We start from the raw sequence: 21,353 nt of genomic DNA, 5'->3' as shown, positions 1-21,353 counted from the left end.
GATTTTATTACATTTAACATTTAGATTTATTTTTTCATTCAAATTTGGCTATAATTAGATCACCTAACATATCACATTTTTTTTTCATTTATGTTCTTCTTCCATATGGCATTTCCTTTGCAATTTAACTTTCACTTAAGTAAAGTCAATAAGGCATTGGTTAAGGTAAATTGATTAGTCTTCGATTGATAAAACCAATGAGGTTTTGTTCTAGGATCATTTTTTTTTTTTGGGAGTTCATTTGTTGCCTATTGAGGGAAGTCAAGAGCAACAAGTCACAAACTCTAAATTAATATTAAAAGCATGTCTAACTAAATTCAAAATTTAGAGTATTTACAAAATCAATTTATGAAGACAATGTCCTAATTATTGAGAAAGTGGATATATTAAATAATTTCAAAGAGCAAAACTAGTTGTTAGGTTGACCAATTGATATGTAATTATGTAGTCGTCTATATGATACGAGATACATGATCAAATTAGGCTCTCTCTTTGGTCCATCAAAGCTGATAATTTTTATATAGGACTTGGTTTTGAATGTCCCACATGGTGAGGATTTGGATATACTACATAATTTCACAGAGAGCAAGTATTTTGTCATATGTACATTCTGCGGGCTTGTGCACACTATACAAAATCAAAGTATCCCTTTTTCTCAGTCTATGAAAATTTATATTTTTTATTTAGGTTTCTAGATGTTGTTTTGAAAATACCAGTTATAATTTATTGACCTATTAAAAACAAATTTATGAATATTTTTACTATAATTTTTTGCAATCAATTTTATAGGAGAAACCTATTTTTGAGTGATTTTATCAATTTTTATTAATCACATTATGTTTGACTATTGCGAGTAACTAAAAAATGTGAAACTACGGCAAAAGAGAAATGGATGAGTTATTATTGGGTTATATAAGCCTATGCACCATAATATAGCTTTCAATAAATAAAGTCAGTAAGTGAAATATTTTCCTGAGTTTCTCGCCTATTGAGAGAGATATTTAACAAAATCAAGAAGTCATAATATTAGAAGTTTGTGTAATTGAATTTAATTAAGCTTCTTATATTTCAAAATTTTGATGGAGTATTTGTAAAATCAATTTGAAATAACTGTTAAGAATGTGGGTATACTAAATAATTTAGAGAGTACAATAGGTTGTTAGGTGAACAATGAATGTGTACATTTTGCAGTATTGTGTATATTTAAGTCTTCTTCTTAGTCAATCACAGCAGGTTTTCCAGATTTTGTTTTGAAAAGACAAGATGTAATTTATTGGCATATGAAAGAGTAATTAATTTTTTAACACAATGCTATAATTGTTGAGAATTTGGGTATATTTTAAATAATTCTAGAAAGCACAAATGTAGTCTTGTGTGTATTATACGCGATCATTTTTTTGTTAGGTAATGTGTGTCCTGAAACAATTAACTTGTGACTTGAGTATGCACGACACAAGGGCATTTAAGCCATAAAAAACATGCAGGGATCACAACTAGCCTGGGCCATGTCAACCCTTAACATGGCTATATTTTTGCTCACATAGCTCTGAATCGATAACCTTTTCACCATAGAGTACCTAAAAAAATACCCTGTCATAGTCTATTATATGCCTGGTGGGCTTATTGTACAAGATCAAGTTAGACTGTCTGCTTGGTCCATATAATTTTTACGTAGGTATTCTAAATTTTATTTGAAAAGACAAGATGGAATTTATTGGCGTAATAAAAAGAAATCTAAAAAAAATTATACTTATCATTTGCAATGTTACAAGGTAAGAGTTTTTATTGCCAATATCTCCAAAGAAATCCGCAATTGCATGCTAATTTTGCTAATTTATAAAACAAAAGTTAGAAGTCTTGCTAATTTATAAAACAAAAGTTAGAAGTCTTCTCAAATTCATAGAATTTATATCTTGTTTATGATTATTAATAACACAAATACATTTAATTAAATGTATAATATATAGATTTATATTACATACATTAATCAAATTAAAATAACAATAGTACTTATGATTGTAATATTGATGAATAAGTAATTCTAAAATAATAAAAGAACATATGTTGTATATAGCGTAGTCTGTTAACACACAAACTTACATATATATAATTTTATTACACAATAAAATTATAGATAGCATATTTCAATAAAAAAATATACTACATGTAAACTCATTATATTAATAGCCAAATCTCATTATATTAATTCCCATTTGGCTAGGCCAAAAGATGGGCTTTTTGCATTAGAAGATGTTTTCCAACCAATATAGGCCCGGTCACAAGTTAAAAATCTGGTTTACTTGTTTAACAAGGCTTGTGGGTGGTTGCACTAGGTTCAGGACCACAATAGCAGTCCCATTGACTTGATCACAAGTCTCCTTGATGATAGATTGACTCTCCTAAATAAACAAAAAAATTATTATATTAAAAATTTACATTTTTTTTAAACATAATGGGTAAGGGGTTTCATATTAATAAACCTAGATTAGGGACCAGAACCCTTACATTACATTTCTAATACAAATTTTATGTTGACCATAGACTATTGAAAAAAGTTGCACGCTTTGGGGATGCTACTCCATCTTAAACTAAATACATTAGCACTGTGGACTCATTCCAAGTATAAAAACAAAATTTGCATTGAATCATATATATATATATATATATATATATATATATGCACAAGACGTTACCCAAGACTTCATAATTAGAAACTCAACAATGATTTTTCCCATCGGTACCATTTCCTTTAAGTCAATGAGTTTGTTTCCCTCCAACCATGGTGCTAGGACCTCCATCACTTGGATCCAATTACTAATTTACAGTTCTTGAGACTTCCATTGCAGACAAATGGACACCGAGAGCTCACACTTCCTCATTGATACCTTTGACCACTTATTCCATTTTTCCCTAATGACGAAGCAACTTAGCTTCTAGGAAGAGCTGAATTCACATCCTTTGCCTTTCAACGATATTTTCAATCTTTTTAATGGAAACTAACAGAGAATGAGAAGCAGCCAAAATTTTGTCTTACATGAGGTTGATATCAACATTGTCCAAAGGGACAGAGGAATTTTCCATTGCATACCATAAATTGTATACCTAGCTATATCACTCACTAAGAGTGAAAACATTGACTTCAACAGGCTAAAGTGAGAACCCAATAGTACTATGAGGAAATAAAGAATTCAATATATAGGAAAAGATGCAACCATTACATGATCCAAACATTAATAGTAAATCTAAATCCATTACCCAAATATTAGACATACAGAGATATATTAAGGGAATAAATGGCGTTAGATGTAATATTCCAAACTAAAATTTTATAGATATAATCAAAGACATGCAAAAAAATAACAACACAATAAATTTCAGCAAACACCCATGAATAGAAAAATGCTCGAGAACACCCAAAATGACCAATTTTATTATAAATAAATCGTTAGAGTACAATAAAATTGGAAGTAGTGCACTTGGGTTTCTCAAGGCAAGCTACAAGCCCCAAGTGATCAATTTCCCATTGCCCACCTGCTATAATAGTTTGTCCCTCCAAAAATTTGCCCTAGCCGAGTTTTTCTTCAGTGCTCACTGACTTTGTACCCTAATTTTCCCCCTAAAAACTACCCAGAAAATTCTATAAATTTTGGGATGTGATCCTTGTCGAAAACCCAGAAAGGGTTTGGTCCAAATCCAAGCCAAAAATGAGCCCACAAAGTGATGCAAATTACCCAGCTAAGTAGCAATTCATCTTGCTATAATAATAAGCATTTAGGCCCGAATATTGCCCAAAAAATATAGAAAATTAGCCGCAGACTCCTCTCAATAAACCCACAAAAACCCAAAAATGGTTTTGGCTTAATCCAACTTGCCTTAGTGACCCCAAGAAATGTGTATGGTTCTAACTGGCTAGAAAAACGCCCTGTAGAAATAATTATGCTATACAAGGGAAATCAATTACTATAAAAATCTCCTCCAAGCCATGAAAATCACTCCAAATCTCTTTATTTCTCCTTATCTCAAACTTCACAAATCTCCTTGTCAAAATGTATGCACAGTAGTGATGAGCCTTGGTATTGTCACAAGAATGCTGCAACTCCCAATGCTACCAACTTTAATTATCAACCCAGGGTCCATACAAACTTAAGAGGTATCGACACTATATGTGTAGCATACAATGTGTCATTCTTTTGCTTTCATGTAATGGAGTGCATGTACTGAAGTCAAATCCAAAACTAACTGCAAAAAATGAAATGTTCGAAATGGAACCTTAAGCTATTGCAAGAAAGAAAGTATAAGGAAAGATACTGAAATCAAATGATAAAACACACCATTTTCTAACTAACTTCTAAGAGGCTTTGCTTCAAAAGAATGCTAAGTTAACATGTATGCAATCCTATTGTCCTAAGCATGCAGATTCAAACCATCAAACCTTCTACTGTTGTGCATGTAAATGAAAAAAAAAATATGTTTTTCTTTTTGTCTTTTTTCATGTGAGAGTGTGAAAGCTAATCTCTTTTGGTGATGTGGCAGGTGTCTTGGAGATGATGGTGAATGGTTAGAAGGCTTGGGAGACAAGTAGGGACCCTTTGCTAGCTTCCTAGAGGCTTTTTCCTCAATTCAGCCTCAAAACAGGGTTTCCTACAGGATGCTACAGGATTTCCTACAGGATGTCCTGAAAACCTACAAGATCCCCTGAAAACCTATAGGATACAGCCGAGAGCAAAATGATGGATGTTGAAGGTGATGGAAAGCTTAGGGAAGGTGGTTGGTGGATGGAATGAGGCAAGGGAGTGCCTAGGACCACTTCAGAACTCAAAACCAAAGTTGGGAGATGGATGGATTTGCTAAAAAATCTTGGAGAAGTTTCCTTCTGAAATGATGAAATTGGTGAGGGTTTAGTGAAAGAAAGTGAGGACCATGGGTGGATGAAGTCGGGATGTTGACTATGAAATCACTTTGTACTCCTGAAACACCTGCACTGCATCAAACATTGATATTTACCCAAAAATCATGCAAAAAAGAAGAATTTCAATTATCTAAAGGAAACAGAATTTCATGAGCTAGCTATCTACTTCATGCATGAGGAAAACTTTGTAGAATGATATAAAATGTTGATGAGATCTAATGTAAGACTGAAGACAGAAGAAATGGAAATCAAATCCTACCCTTGAAAACTGGAAAAATGTTGACCTAAGTGTGGATCAAGAGGGTTAAAATGTTCTTGATGGCGTGGAGGTCAATTAGAGGCCTAATCCCAACTTCAATGATTATTTTTCTCAATTTGGACTCAAAACAGAATTTCCTACAAGATGTACATATTTACTATAATTCATCGAATGACCAAGAAAATCATATCCAAATTTGATGGGACAAATTTTATTATTAACTAGGATGTCTTAGGTCCCCATTCCAAGTGGAGTCACTCAAAAATACCTCTGTTAACCTATGCTAAAAAATAGAAAAACATTACTAGTCGAAAATCTAGAAATCCAAAAATTAGTGAGTTAGTAAATCTAAAAAATGCCTAACCAAATCAAGTGAAAATTCAATGGAGTGATTTGTTTTATGAACTAGAATGTTTTTTTGATCTAATGTGAGTGGATCCAAATCGATCTAAACTTGTTATTGTGCTCTAAAAAATAGCAAAAATTTCTTGTTCTTTTCTAAAAAGGAGGTCTAGAAATCTCGATTTGGGAATAAGAAGACTAATCCAAGTAGCTTAATGATTACTATGAACTTCCAAAGCTTTTCCAAGAATGAAATAATGTTTTTGATCCTGCAAAAGAACTTACATCAACCATTTAACTCGATCCTACAACAAGAAATCATTAATTCTAAATGCAGAAATAGAAAGAAATAAAAACAAGAGATGCATTTGAATAAGCAGTTAAAAGAAGGAAATAAAATGATACAAAAGGGCTCTAAGGTTCCTGCGATAGCCAAGCCCAAGGAAAATCAGAGACCTATGGAGGAGAACAATATTTAGAAGCTAAACATGACACCAATCTTCATTATTCCATCAATACGATTACATCCCTGCAAGAAAATACAATGGAGCTGCAGAAATATGAGTCCTCTCCACAAGAACACTAATGAAAATATCTCCCTAGAGGCAACTTCGACTTGGTATTTATACAAAATGATTAGTAATCATTCCCCATGAATGGAGGAATCTTTCCCCACCAAAATCCCTTGATTAGTGGATCTGGTCCCCAGTACTAGGAATCTGCATGAAATGGCAAGGAACACATTCCTAGATTTTCTCAATCATTGGAGTTCCACAATCTATGCCATGAAAATTTGAATTGGTACTCATATAAAATGATTAGGAATCATTCCCCATGAATGGAGGAAGCTTCCCCACCAAAATCTCTTGGTTAGTGGATCTGGTGCCCAATACTAGGAATCTGCATTAAATGGCAGGGAACACATTCCTAGATTTTCTCAATTATTGGAGTTCCACAATTTGTGCCATAATTCCATAATATCTTGTTGATTTGTTATTTATTATTGATCCTCATGTAGTAGGGAACAGGTCCCTAAATTATCTCCTCCTCTAAATCTTCATAATCTACACAATATTCTCATAATATTCCACAAAAATAAATAATATTAGGCACAAATATCCAATTATTCATAAACCTTCCTAATGAATATATTAAAGTTAAAAATAAATTATCTAATGAAGAAAGAGAGGTTTAATGTGCGGAAGGATGGTCATAGGTCTTAATTTATGTTTTAATTTAGAGGCATGGGCCTTAATTTATGTCTAATTTAGAGGCCCATCAAGTAGCTATCCAGAAACGTCGGAAATAGATAAATTCTACCCTCCAAAATGTAGCACTCTTGGCACTGCAAATCACCAAAGAAAAAATTGCCCTCCCAATCGATAAATCTATGCAAATTCTTAAGCCAAACTCAACTATTTTCTAGCTTCTCTTAGCCTCTTCGAATTTCCTTCTGCACCCTAAGAGAAGCACATGCCAACTGGAAATGGTCTACAATGTAGCTCCTAGAGAATCCCTAAGTTGGACTCCTTCTTACTCCCCTAGGGTGACACTCGAAGTTCACCGAAGGTAGAGGTGGAATTCCCACTCCGAAATTACTTGTGCTGAAAAAACATGATTGGCTTGGTAAGCAACTCAAGAGATATAATGTTGAAATTTTAAAATGACTAAAGATCCCCAAATGAGAGCCTCGTTGCTATATTTATAATGGTGTTGATGCCCCGAAAATCATTGTATCAACATTGGGGGATAACCACCCGGTCCGGACCTTAATACAGCTCCTTTTCCATTTGGGATGGTGGCTCCGACTAGATATAATGGGACCAGTTTCCCAATAATGAATAAAAGGGGATGGATGAGTGATTGGTTTCTAATAAATGATAATGAGTGGATGACTTAATCTAACAGTGAAAACATAAATGACTATTCTATCCCGGGAGGCTTCTATTCTTTTAAGTGCAACACTTGATGATCTCTGTTCATCGATAGGCATATAGATGACTCTAGACAATAAACATAGATATTCATTCACTTAATGATTTCTTTGTTCAAATAGTTGAACAAAGTGATTAACAAAACATTGTTACACTTATCCTTTTATATTACCGATACATGTATGATAAAACAAAAGCATGATGTAAACATCCAGTAGTGGAAATTGTAAAGAATGCTGTTAAAAACACGCATATATCCGATAATAGCAAGAGCGATCAAACAACAATTCACATAAAAAGAATGAACTCAAACATAGATAGTAGTACCATATGAGCTGAAAATCATTCCCAACATCAATCGTTATTTGAATTCCTTCTTCCGACTCAGAAATACTTTTAAATAAAGGCAGTAGTGCACATCCACATAAAAGCTTCGTTATCAAAATTGGAATAATTGGCCCAGTCTTTATAAAAAATATGCCTAAAGTACAGTAGTGCAATTTCAGGTTTAAGTCATGTACAAAAACTTACGACCCTTTCCAATGCATTGAAAGGGTCTATAAATACTTGATTAAAACTAACTAACTATGAAATTAAAATCCTACTTAATTGGTACAACTTGATTTTGAGTATCTTCCTCATAGCAATCTGGCTAGTCGGCGGCATGATTCATCACTTTGGCTGTTTGCCTTTCGACCTGAGTTGGCATATTGCTAGCATTGATTCCACTTCTAGGGGTCGGTTGAGACGAGAATTGAGTTGAGCAACATAGGTCGCATCTTGTATATCGGGAATGATACACCCAATTGCATCTGTCAGGCACTTGAGGGCGGCGCTCTGGCTATATGGTTTTACTAGGAACAACCAATAGGTGTCCCAAGTCAAACTGTTAATACTTGCGATCAATCTCCTATTCTTCTCCAGCTCTTGATAACATGACTGCTCCAATGTTTTAGCCGATAGTAATTTACCTGGGGTACATTGAGAGATCATGTTAGATAAGTATAGAGTATCATTAATCAATTCAACCAAATTACTTGTGGTTAACTTGCATCTGGAAACTGCTCTCTCTACCTTCATTAACTGGGACTGTCATTCCATAAATAGGATCTCTTTATGGGATTCTAAGATTTTTGGCAAATTAGCTGCTTGTCCCTCATCAGTGTCTTGCCACTCAAGAAAATTGGTCAAGGTCTCATCGGCCTGCTCCAAGTCTGTTCTAGCATCAATTGATTTATCAATTATTGATGCTGTTATGTCACATAGGGGTTCTGCTTAAGCGATTTTTTGACATAATAGTCTTATTTGTGTTACCAATGCTTTGTTAATATGTAGTGCTTATGCTCTAAACTCAGCAGGTTGCAGAAGATTTTTGGATTTTTCTATTTGGCCTGATAATTGAGCAATTTGCTCATCTTTCGACTTCACCATCTGTTCATTCATTGCTTTTAATTTTGCCAATTCTTTCCGACAGCTCTTTCTGCTTTCGAATTGCACTTGAATCAATCCTTTGTTTCTCTTCCTACAATTGTTTATTCAATTGATTATTAATTTGTTTTTGCGTAGACAACTGCTGTTCAAGTTGCTCCTCTTTCTGTTGTGCCTCCAATAACTATGCTTGTAGCGAGGCGATTGCTTGGTCCCTTTCTCTTAACAGATTAGTCACTTCTGATGCCTTGTCCATGGTGGCCGCCGAATAGGCTCCAGCATATTGGGACAATTTTGTTAGGTCATCAGAAGGATCAAACTCCTCTTTCCAAACCACATTGGTTGTCACTGTTTGTTCAGGGAATAGAGAAGTTTGATCAATCCTTCTCCTTTTCCGTTGTCGTTTTACTACGGCCCTGTGCTTTGGGCTGTAAAAGACATCCAATGGAGGTATATCCTCCACTTGCAAAATGATCTGATCCGAAGGATCCTTGGGAATTATCTCTATTCCTGTAGAAGGGGGTAGGCCGCTGGTTCCACTTGGAACCTCTTTTGATGTTGTATCCTGTGTGTCAGCTGCTTTAGATGTATCGGTTTCCTTTGAGCTCTCAAGATTGCTTATGATTGAGTCGAATGTCTGCCATTACTGGAGCAATTTCGAGTCAATCTGGGCATCTACATTCACGTCTGTGCTACTCTTCTCCTCCTCTTTCCTCTGTACTTCCTGTTGCTCTTTCCTCTGCACTTCCTCCTGCTATTTCCTCCGCACTTCCTCCTACTCTTTTGTTTGGATTTCTCCAGCAATTTCTGATGTAGAAGGAGGTCGCTGTTCAGGCTCGCTTGACTGTGTCATCGTGGTTGTTGCTAACAGATCTAGAGGCAGAGTTTGCAACCTCTGTTCTCTAAGTATGTTAAATTCAACTAACCCGTCGTCATGATATCTCATTCTAGCTAGTGATTGAAGCTGGAATAGCGACCTGGCTGACGAGAACAGGTCATCAAACTCATCATCTTTATGTTCGAATTTAGTGAGTTTTGCCTGTTCAAGTGCATTGTAGGCGACTTTGTTTGAATCAAATCGCCTATTAGGAACAGTGGCAAGTTTCAGTGCATTAATCTTATCTGCTTCTTTCTCTACATGTTTATATTCATGCAGAGCGTAAACACCACACCTTAGAGGAAAAGGAGGTCAAACCTGCTTCTTTTAATTCCTTAGAGTGTGTGTAACTCCTTCGGATGTAATCTGATATGCTATCTCTCGAGCTAACAGTTTGTCGGGTGTATACAAAGGGAGGACATGAGGCTTGGCATGGCTGCCGAAAACTCTTACATAGGTGAATTTTTCTTCTCCGAACCATCTCCCTATGGCTATCAAGTCAATCTCCACTTGTGAGGAAATCTTAGGAGCAGGTTTGTCACAAATGGCATAGTGAATGGGTAACATAAAACCATTGCAAACTTGATATAAATGGTGTTTATAGTGGGCTTTCCATAACTTTTGGTGGTATATATCAATGGGCATGGAGTCTTGTGGAGTCCATCTCCACCCCAACACAAGAAATTCGAAATTAAAACACAGGGTATCCAAGATGTAGGCACTATAGTAAAATGGGGGAATGAACCTTTCAGTAACGCGGGATTTGTTTCTGAATTCAAGAACCGCTGTTGCTAACTTATGAGACAGTATATTTCCCCAATCCATTATTTCACTATTGCATGTTGCTTCCATTAAAGGTACCATTTCTATAGTGAAATTTGAGGACTCATGTAACCCCCAAATCCTACACATCATTACTCCGGCATAACAATATGGAGAACACAAGGAATCGATAGAGTACTTACCTGAAGACTCATACTTGTGTTTTGTTGGGTTTTGCCTCCAATCCCGTATGGGTTCTGATTCAATGTCATTTTCATTTCTGAATTTCTCCAGAAATTCTTTGTTGTACTTCTTCTCTGGTGCAGGCAAATGATACATTTGCCTCAAATCATCGAGTTGAAACTAGCCGAAGACTCTCCCGTCCATGGTGCAAAATGTTCTATTTGTGATCGGGATTTCTTCAATCGCCCATCTCACCACATCCGTATATGGGAGAATTTTCTCTCGGGCTGCTATCCGATGAAGGTAAGAGTCGGCTAAATCCTTTAGAGTAGCATCAGACTACCGGGTCGGGTCTGCTGTGGCTTGCACTGTTGTTACCTCAAGCTCTTCGGCCTTAATCAGATTGTAAATGCTCAACCAAGTAGTTTTACCAAGTCCTAGACATGTGGTGTCCGAGATCAGTCCCTTTTTTGCTTGGTCCTGGATCGGTAATATGTTGTCTTGTTGCTACGGAAGCGGAAGCTGTTCCAGTTTTCTTAGATTTCTTCCTCATTTGGCTTGAATTTGTTGCTTCGGAAGAGCTCTGCACAAGAGAGAAAATGAACGTAATGTGGAGAATTGGTGGCGCAAACCAAATATGAACGAGATATATTAATCGATAAATAATGGAGGTTTTAACTTAAGGTGGCCGTGGATACAATCTCTGAAGAGATTTTGGCCTTATTGTTCCATTAAATGGCCGTTTAAACCTGTCAATCCTTTAAATGCTCATCATATCGTTTATTGGCTGAATGATTCATTTAAGCGTCGCTTTGATGTTTTGGCGGTTGAGCGTAAGTGAATTACTATCGGGAAGAGAAAGGCCTTTAATACTAAATAACCATAATATATCCCGGCTTTATCAATCTTTTTTGAAATCTGCGCCTAGCTTTATCGCAATCGATGATCGGGGGAATACTTAAGTTGTTATATTGGTGTTCTTTCGGAATCCCTGATCGCCGATAGCGATATCGCCAATTCGCATCAAGAGTTTTAAATGAGGGCTTTAGATGCATGCATGCTACACTCCCCGATTGCCGATAGCGATATCGCATCAGAGCAGAGAGGGGCCTTTTGTTATGATCGCTTGCCTTCTCGATATCCGATAGTCATTTGTGCATTGTCGCATCGGAGAAAATCAATGGGTCTTATGTAATGCATCCTTTGTTATTGTGATATACGATCTTGTGATCGCTTTATCGCAATAATTAAAGATTATTCATTCTTTATTATAAGACCGATTATGTGATTTTTCAAAAAGGTTTGTAATGTTTTATTTCTTTTTGGACCTTTTGAATAATGATAAGTTGATACCAATTTAATCTAAAAGGGACCCATTTCATATTATAGTTTTAAAAATAAAAGTTTTATGAAATGGGGGGTTGTTGTATAGCACAACAATTGGCGATTCGCTGGGAGAAACAGTTATCTCTGAGAAATATTGAATTACTTAGACTTTCTTTAAATAGGAATCTTATCAAAGAGGAAAACTCTAATATAACTAGGTATATATACATTCTGAATAAAATAAAATCTATTTTTGCTAATTTCTTCTCTTGTTAAAATTAGATACATTCTAAGTTTTAAATTGGCTTTTATTGGTTGATAATGATAAAATAGAAAACCTTTCCAACTCAGCCTTTTAAATTGACTCCTTTGTCATAGGTAGAGCCTCTGTTGCCAGCAAACGTCCAAAGTTTCGACAAGGATACCTTTTAACCATTTTATTGTCCATTATCCCACCCATTTCAGAGTATGATTAAAAGAATGAATTCAAAATATGTTTTCATATTTTGTATCTCTTTTTTCTTTTCTATTATTTTTTAAGATAAAAATCCATTGTCCTGGTTTGGTGGCCAGCTGAGTGACAATGCCATTCACTCGTAGTAATCTAACCGAACAAGTTGGCTCGTGATGAGACCCCTTGTCTTATGATTCTAAGCCATTACCCTGTCTCGGTATGCAGTGTTGGTAATGTCGGTTAAACTATTTCCCGATGATCATGGTAAGCAGGCTTGTAATAAGACCCCTTATCTTTTATATCAAATATTTTAGAATTACACTCTGAGTAATCACAAACTTTGATGAATGGGATGGACAATTTTCTCCTTAAGAGAGAATGGATGACAGGGTAAGAGTTGAAGATGTTGAAATTGAATTAATTTCGGTTTTGATATTGATAACCTTTTTGTGACTAATTTGAAAACCATAAAATGATTTAAAATACTTCTAAACCTTGAGAATATTTCACAAAAATTTAAATGGGGTTTCAGAATGTGAATATACCTAATTTCCTAGAAATTGTCCCTTTTTCTTAAGGCTTCTATTATTTAAAAGTAAATATCAAAACTACTTCTTTAAGCAACTTTTTAATACAGCAAAGGCCAATGGAAGATACCTTACAACTTTATTTCCTAATGGTCCTACAAACTACAAATTCTACTAAACTAAAAAGGGAGAAGGGGTTACCTCCTTAATTGAAGAATTTCTTTAAGATGAGGCCATTAACAGGAAGAGAATCTCTCTTACCTGATAAATCTTGTAATATGAATGTCGAATGGCCTATCTTCTTGCAGATCTGAAACGGTCCAAGCCACATTTTCTGGAACTTGGTGTGTTTTCCTTTGTCCTCATGAGCTTTGTCCCATTTCAGAACTAGATCACCAACTTGCAACTATTTTGAACTGGATGAAGCTTAATCAAAAGATGACTTGATAATTTGCTGATGCTTTGCATAAGTAATTTTGGCCTTTTCTCTTTCTTCTTCTAATTTTAATATTTGATCATGTCTAAGTTGAATAGAAGAAGAGGGGCTTTCTTCAATAAACTGAACTAGGGCTAGAGAAGGAAGGACAAGATTTGTTGGTAGCACTGCTTCTTTCCCATATAAAAGATTGAACGGAGAAGAACCTATGGAAGCCTTCTGTGTTATCCTATTAGCCCATAGTGCGAATATTAAATATTTGTGCCAGTTTTTATGATTCTGTTCGATAGTTCGCTTAATAATTTTAACTAGATTTTTATTGGTAGATTCTGCTAAACCATTTCCCTAGGGATAGTAATTTGCAGAATATTTCAATTTAAACCCTCTTTTAATAGGGAAATCAAACATAGCATTTCCAGAGAAATAAGATGCATTATCAAAAACAAGAGCATTTGGGACACCAAACCTGGTAATGATGAATTGATCTATGAATTCCATAATTGCCTCAGAATTTGTTGTCTTTAAAGGAATCGCTTCAACCCACTTAGTAAAATAATCAGTGGCAGTAAGGATATACTTATGTTGTTTGGATGAATGTGGAGTGATTTATCCAATGATATCCAATCCCCATTGCTCAAATGGTTGTTCAATTTTGACTGGTTGCAAAGGGAAAGCTGGCTTTCTTTGTCTTCCATTGGAAGTTTGACAACTTCGGCATTTCCTTACATATTCATGAGCATCTCTGAACAGGGTGGGCCAATAGTATCCAGCATGAATGATTTTGTGGGCTGTTGTGTCAGCTCCAAAATGTCCTCCCGCTGGTCCATCATGTAGTTCCTGCAAAACCTTTTGTGCTTCAGGTTTTTCTAGGCATCTTAATAAAATTGAATCATAATTTTGCCTAAAAAGTACATCATCAATAATTGTGAAGTTTTTTGCTTTTAATCTAATGGCCCTTTTGTTTTTATAAGACAGGTTAGGAGGTGCATATCCATTTTTCAAATAAAAGATCAAGTCTGCATATTGTGATTCAGAATCAGTAATACTTATCTGGTTGATTTCTTCAGTATGTTCTGTATCACCTGGTTGTTGAATGTTGGATGCTCTTGCTAATAACCTGCAGAAACCTTGGCCTCTAACAATCTTTGCTGGCTTGATTTCCAAGTCATATTCTTGAAGTGCTGTAACCCAATTTTCCCTTTTTTCACCTAATTCCCTTTGAATTAGTAGTTGCTTTACTGCAGGAAAAGGAACTATAACTTTTGTATGGGCTTTTAAAAGGAAGGGTCTGTAATGTTTGACAGCTTTATACACAGCAAAGGCTTGTTTCTCTACTTCGGAATAATTCAGTTCAGCACCCTACAGGTTTGAACTATAAAATGAAATCGGTGCTTCCAAGTTGTGATCATTAATCTGAGTGAGTACTGCTGCATAAGATGAATCGGATGCAATAGTGTACAATGTGAAATTACTAGAAAAATTAGGAGTATTTAAAGTGGGGGCATTTATTATTGATTGTTTGATTGAATCAAATGCTTCCTTTTCTATTGATCCCCATCTAAAAACTGAATTTTTCTTAATCATAGTTTGTAGTGGTAAAATGATGTGAGAAAATTCTGGAACAAATCTCTTGACAAAATTGATTTGGCCTAAAAATGACTGCATGGATTTTTTATTATGAGGAAAAGGAATTTCAGAGATTTCTTTAATCCTATCCGGATCAATATAAATGCCATCTTTGGAAACAATAAAGCCCAAGAGCTTTCCTTGATTAAGAGTGAAGAAGGATTTTTTGGGATTGAGTGAAATACCGTACCTTCTGCAGCGTTCAAAGATTTGATTTAAATCATGCAAATGATTGGATCTCTTCTTAGAAAATACAGTAATATCATCTAAGTAGACAACTATTGTTTTGTTGATCAATCCTTTGAAAGCTATATCCATTGCTCTTTGGAACGTGGCTCCTGCATTAATAAGTCCGAAAGGCATTTTCTGATAAGCATAAGTTCCCCATTTTGTTCTGAAGGTAGTTTTGAGTCTGTCATCAGGATGGACCAAAACTTGGTTATATCCTGAAAAACCATCTAAAAAGGACATTAACTCAGAGCCTGCTACTGAATGGAGTATTTTCTCCATAGTAGGTAATGGGAAATTATCTTTCTGGCTTGCCTTATTCAGATTTCTGAAATCTATACAAATCCTGATGTTGCCATTTTTCTTCCTAACAGGCACCATATTGGAAACCTAGTTTGAGTGCCGAACGGGAAAAATAATCTTAGCTTTCAAGAGTTTATTGAGTTCTAATTTTAATTGACTCTCTAAGTTCTTATGTCTTTTCCTCAGCTTTTGTTGAACTGGTTTTTGTTCGGCAAGCATTGGAATGGTATGCTGGATGATAGATGCATCATATGTCTTTAAAACATCATATTTCCAAGCTAAGACATGTTTATTTTTCCTTAACAGTCTAATGAATGCTATCTTTTCTTCCACAGAAAGTCCTAATCCTAAATTAATGTTTTGAGGATTTTGTTCAATGCCAAGATTTATCAATTCAAATCTTAAGGTGGAACTTTGGAGCTTTGTATTGGTCACAGGTTTAAACCTGTCTTTAATATCGTAAAGATCTTCAAGCTTCACCACAGGTTTTGGTATTGAGTTTCCTCGGGCTTTTCTTTCATCTGAAGATCATGCTCGCTTTCCTCAATGATCTGATCATCGTAGGATTTTTCGGAAGTCAGAAATTGTAAGATGTCTTCATCGTGATTGAACACTCTCCAATTAGTGAAATTGTCAGGAATTGATGGTCTAAAAAGTAACTCTACTGAAAATCTATCTGGGCTATAATCTTCAGAAGGTAGGAGTTTGGAGGCAACATTGGCTAGCAAGTCAGCTGCTGAATTTTGAGACCTAGGGATGGAAGAAATATTGAATGCTAAAAATTGAGAGGTGAGTTCTTGTACCAGCGACTGATAATGTTTGAGGTGGCTAGAAAGACAATGAATCGTATTTCTCACCTGTTTAATAATAATTTCTGAATCGCCAAACACTTTCAAATATTGAACCTTGAGGCCAATCGCTTTGTATAGTCCTTGGACTAAGGCTTCGTACTCAGCTGTATTATTTGTGCATTCAAACTCCAACCTACAGGATAGCATCATTTTTTCCCCCTGAGGGCTAACCAAAATACATCCTGCTCCTGAGCCTTCGCTAGACTTAGACCGATCAAAATATAGTGACCAAAATAAAGAATTATCAACAATTTTATTTACAGTTTCCTGAGTATTGTTAAAACATCTTGACCTATCTGTTTGTGAATAATTTTCGATCTGAGATGTAAAATTGTTTACTGAGAAAGGAGATGGTTGGGTTGTGAAGTTGCCAAAGAATGATTCAGATGAATAAATCCCCAAGATATTGTTATTAAATGCTATTAGTTGATTTTCCTATTCAAAATCTATAACAGTATGGGTCATATGTTTCTCCCGATTGATTTTTATTTGATTTGGCTTTCCCTTGTAGGGTAGCCACATGTGTGACCAATCGGTAGAAATATACCCATGGAGCTTCTCAGACCAATCCCTACTCAAGATTAAACCATAAAATTCAGGTATGTCGGCGATTAAGATATCAATTCTTTGAACTACTCATGGATCAGTGGATAACCTGATAGTTACAGAATTAATTTCTCCTAAAACCTGGACCTTGGTTCTATCTAACTACACAATGTGCATTGCAGACTTTTGGGGCTCAATGTTTAGTTTGGAAAAAACCGAAGCTAGCATTATATTTGAGGATGCCCCTGAGTCAATAAAACAATTGTGTAGATTTCGATTATAAATCTCATAGGTTAAGAGGAAAGGAGGAGTATGGGAATTTGATCTGTCTCCAATCAGATTCGTACCAGTAGCTTCAATCCTGCTAGAAGGTGGTTGTCCTGAATCATTTGCAGCTTTAGCACTGGGAAGAGGTGAAGAAGGAACAACATTCAATTCCTTGAGAAGCAATTTCTGCTGATGTTTTAGTTTACTAAGTTCAAACATGGTAATGTTTGCCTTAGTTTTCTTCATATCATCAACAATATTGTAATCCATTGAATCAGATACTACCAACGTTTTAGATGTTGAAGGAATATTCGAGGATGAAGGTTGGTTTTGGGGAACTGTTGCAGCTGGCTTCTTTGTGGATACCTTTTCCTTTGTAGTAGTAGCACCTGCACTTCTTTTCTTTGAAGTTGCCTGGACGGGTTCAGGGGCACCTTTACTCCTAGTAGTGACAGGAAAGGCTTCTTGTTCATTTTCTATATTATAGTTAGGCAGTATGAAATCCCACATTCCATGGCATTCAACAACTTCCTCTTCTTCATCAGTTGGTGAAATTTTTTCCTCTTCTTTTTCTTCTTTAGGATCTGAATCTGCATTAGATATAACATTTGGTGGTTTTGATTCGGTTTTCTTGAAATTTATAAAGGGCCTTTTAGTTGAGGTTTCTGCTACTTGTTTTTTTATTTTCACCATTTCATTTGACAAAGTCTTAAGTACTTTTTGCAGACCCTCCATATCATATGGATCTTTTGGGGTTTTCTTCTTTGAATCATCTTTAAAAGAAACTTTTTTAGATTTTCTATCTTCAAGGGCAGCTTTCTTCTCTAGAGCATTAATACGTTTCTCCACAGCAAGTGCCTCTTTCATGTTTTCAACTAAGGTTGGTTTTCCGGCCCTGTCTACGAAAATAGCTATATTGGCAGGTAGGGCAGTTATATACCATTCACTTCTGATTTGCTCACTTGGTTTGGAGGACGTTGGGATTTTATCCAAGAGTTTATTGAATCGCACACTGAATTCTTTAATCGGTTCCCTATGCTCTATCCTAAGATTGGAGAGATCGTTGATTAATGTGGCTAAAGATCTATCATCACCATACTTAGTGAGAAACTGTTCTTGGCAAGTGGTCCAACTAGTAATGGATCCAGAAGGTAAGTAAAAATACCAGGATCCTGCTGATCCTTGCAAAGTATGAGGGAAAAGCCTAATGACAACATCTTCCTCTGTTACTCCTTTCAAATTAACTGATAACATGAAGTTATTAATATGTTCCTCAGCTTGTATTCCATCATCTGGGTTAAACTTAGGTAGCCATTTTTCAAGAGCATCAGGTAATGCATGTAATGGTGCAGGCATATTGACCGCACCAGGTCTATTCCATGGATTTGCCATTGAAACACTAGTAGGGGATGAGATGGCTGATGAAATTCCAGATGTTTGGGAAGGACTTGATGTTGAGGATTGAACAGGTTGGGATGTTGAAGTTCCTAATCCCTGATGAACAACAATGTGTAATGAGGGAGTGGATGGTTGACTTCGCACTGGGGAAGATGAGATGGAGGATGTGGATGAAAATGCTTCACTATCAGATCCTTCAGGGTTCTTCTTTGCCCTTTTCCTTTTAGGTAAGGGCAGCTTAGTGGGTTCAATACCGAGCTTTCCGCTCTGAAGTCGAGTGAGAGGATGAGGTAGATTGAATTGTGAAGTCTCACTACTTTGAGATACTTCAGATTTCTGTGGTGTTATCGAGAAGCCTTGAATTTTATGGATGAGTAACTGAAATTTAGGGGACTCAAGACTTAATCGTTCTGGAGTGTTGTGGGTTTGAGCAGTGGTAGTTGATTCCTCTTCTTCTTCATTCAATACTGGAGAACCAGCATGCAATTGGGAAGTACGAGGTGATGTGGAGGGAGATTTACTCTCAGAATGGTCTGTGGATTTGGATTTGCTCACCATTCATAGTTAGGCCCTCCTTCTAGCGCCAAAAATGTTGATGCCCTGAAAATCGTTGTATTAACATTGGGGGATAACCACCCGGTCCGGACCTTAATACAACTCCTTTTCCTTTTGGGATGGTGGCTCCGAGTGGATATAATGGGACCAGTTTCCCAATAATGAATAAAAGGGGATGGATGAGTGATTGGTTTCTAATAAATGATAATGAGTGGATGACTTAATCTAACAGTGAAAACATAAATGACTATTCTATCCTAGGAGGCTTCTATTCTTTTAAGTGCAACACTTGATGATCTCTATTCATCGATAGGCATATAGATGACTCTAGACAATAAACATAGATATTCATTCACTTAATGATTTCTTTGTTCAAATAGTTGAAAAAAGTGATTAACAAAACATTGTTACACGTATCCTTTTATATTACCGATACATGTATGATAAAAGAAAATCATGATGTAAACATCCAGTAGTGGAAATTGTGAAGAAAGATGTTAAAAACACACGCATATATCGATAATAGCAAGAGCGGTCAAACAACAATTCACATAAAAAGAATGAACTCAAACATAGATAGTAGTACCATATGAGCTACAAATCATTTCCAACATCAATCGCTATTTGAATTCCTTCCTCCGACTCAGAAATACTTTTAAATAAAGGTAGTAGTGCACATCCACATAAAAGCTTCGTTATCAAAATTGGAATAATTGGCCCAGTCTTTATAAAAAATATGCCTAAAGTACAGTAGTGCAATTTCAAGTTTAAGTCATGTAAAAAAACTTACGACCCTTTCCAGTGCATTGAAAGGGTCTATAAATACTTGATTAAAACTAACTAACTATGAAATTAAAATCCTACTTAATTGGTACAACTTGATTTGGAGTATCTTCCTCATAGCAATCTGGCTAGTCGGCGGCATGATTCATTACTTTGGTTGTTTGCCTTTCGACCTAAGTTGGCATATTGCTAGCATTGGTTCCACTTCTGGGGGTCGGTTGAGATGAGAATTGAGTTGAGCAGCATAGGTGGCATCTTGTATATCGGGAATGATACACCCGATTGCATCTGTCAGGCACTTGAGGGTGGCTCTCTGGCTGTATGGTTTTACTAGGAACAACCAATAGGTGTCCCAAGTCAAACTGTTAATACCTGCGATCAATCTCCCATTCTTCTCCAGCTCTTGATAACATGACTGCTCCAATGTTTTAGCCGATAGTAATTTACCTGGGGTACATTGAGAGATCATGTTAGATAAGTAGAGAGTATCATTAATCAATTCAACCAAATTACTTGTGGTTAACTTGCATCTGGAAACTGCTCTCTCTACCTTCATTAACTGGGACTGCCATTCCATAAATAGGATCTCTTTATGGGATTCTAAGATTTTTGGCAAATTAGCTGCCTGTCCCTCATCAGTGTCTTGCCACTCAAGAAAATTGGTCAAGGTCTCATCGGCCTGCTCCAAGTCTGTTCTAGCATCAACTGATTTATCAATTATTGATGCTGTTATGTCGCATATGGGTTCTGCTTGAACGATTTTTTGACATAACAGTCTTATTTGTGTTACCAATTCTTTGTTAATCTGTAGTGCTTATGCTCCGAACTCAGCAGGCTACGGAAGATTTTTGGATTTTTCTATTTGGCCTGATAATTGAGCAATTTGCTCATCTTTCGACTTCACCATCTGTTCATTCATTGCTTTTAATTTTTCCAATGCTTTCGACAGCTCTTTCTTCTTTTGAATTGCACTTGAATCAATCCTTTGTTTCTCTTCCTGTAATTGTTTATTCAATTGATTATTAATTTGTTGCTGCGTAGACAAGTGTTGTTCAAGCTGCTCCGCTTTCTGCTGTGCCTCCAATAACTGTGCTTGTAGCGAGGCGATTGCTTGGTCCCTTTCTGTTAACAGATTAGTCACTTCTGATGCCTTGTCCATGGTGGCCTCCGAATAGGCTCCAGCATATTGGGACAATTTTGTTAGGTCATCAGAAGGATCAAACTCCTCTTTCCGAACCACATTGGTTGTCATTGTTTGTTCAGGGAATAGGGAAGGTTGATCAATCCTTCTCCTTCTCCGATGTCATTTTACTACAACCCTGTGCTTTGGGCTGTAAAAGACATTCAATGGAGGTATAT

The 21,353-nt window shown here is 36.0% G+C and overlaps 1 protein-coding gene across 1 annotated transcript in view; it reads left to right on the top strand.

Annotated features, from left to right (window-relative positions):
* Positions 1 to 21,353, top strand: part of LOC149172349 (putative galactinol--sucrose galactosyltransferase 1) — a 95,235-nt gene that overhangs the window by 6,814 nt on the left and 67,068 nt on the right. The window lies entirely within an intron of this gene.

This window comes from Pinus tabuliformis, chromosome 4_2 (assembly GCF_031772625.1).
Source record: "Pinus tabuliformis cultivar Carrire ecotype Pingquan chromosome 4_2, CPIR1, whole genome shotgun sequence".
In the NCBI taxonomy this organism is placed as follows: Eukaryota; Viridiplantae; Streptophyta; class Pinopsida; order Pinales; family Pinaceae; genus Pinus; species Pinus tabuliformis.
The sequence above is the reverse complement of the archived record's forward strand: the minus strand, read 5'-3'. Positions and strand labels throughout refer to the sequence as shown.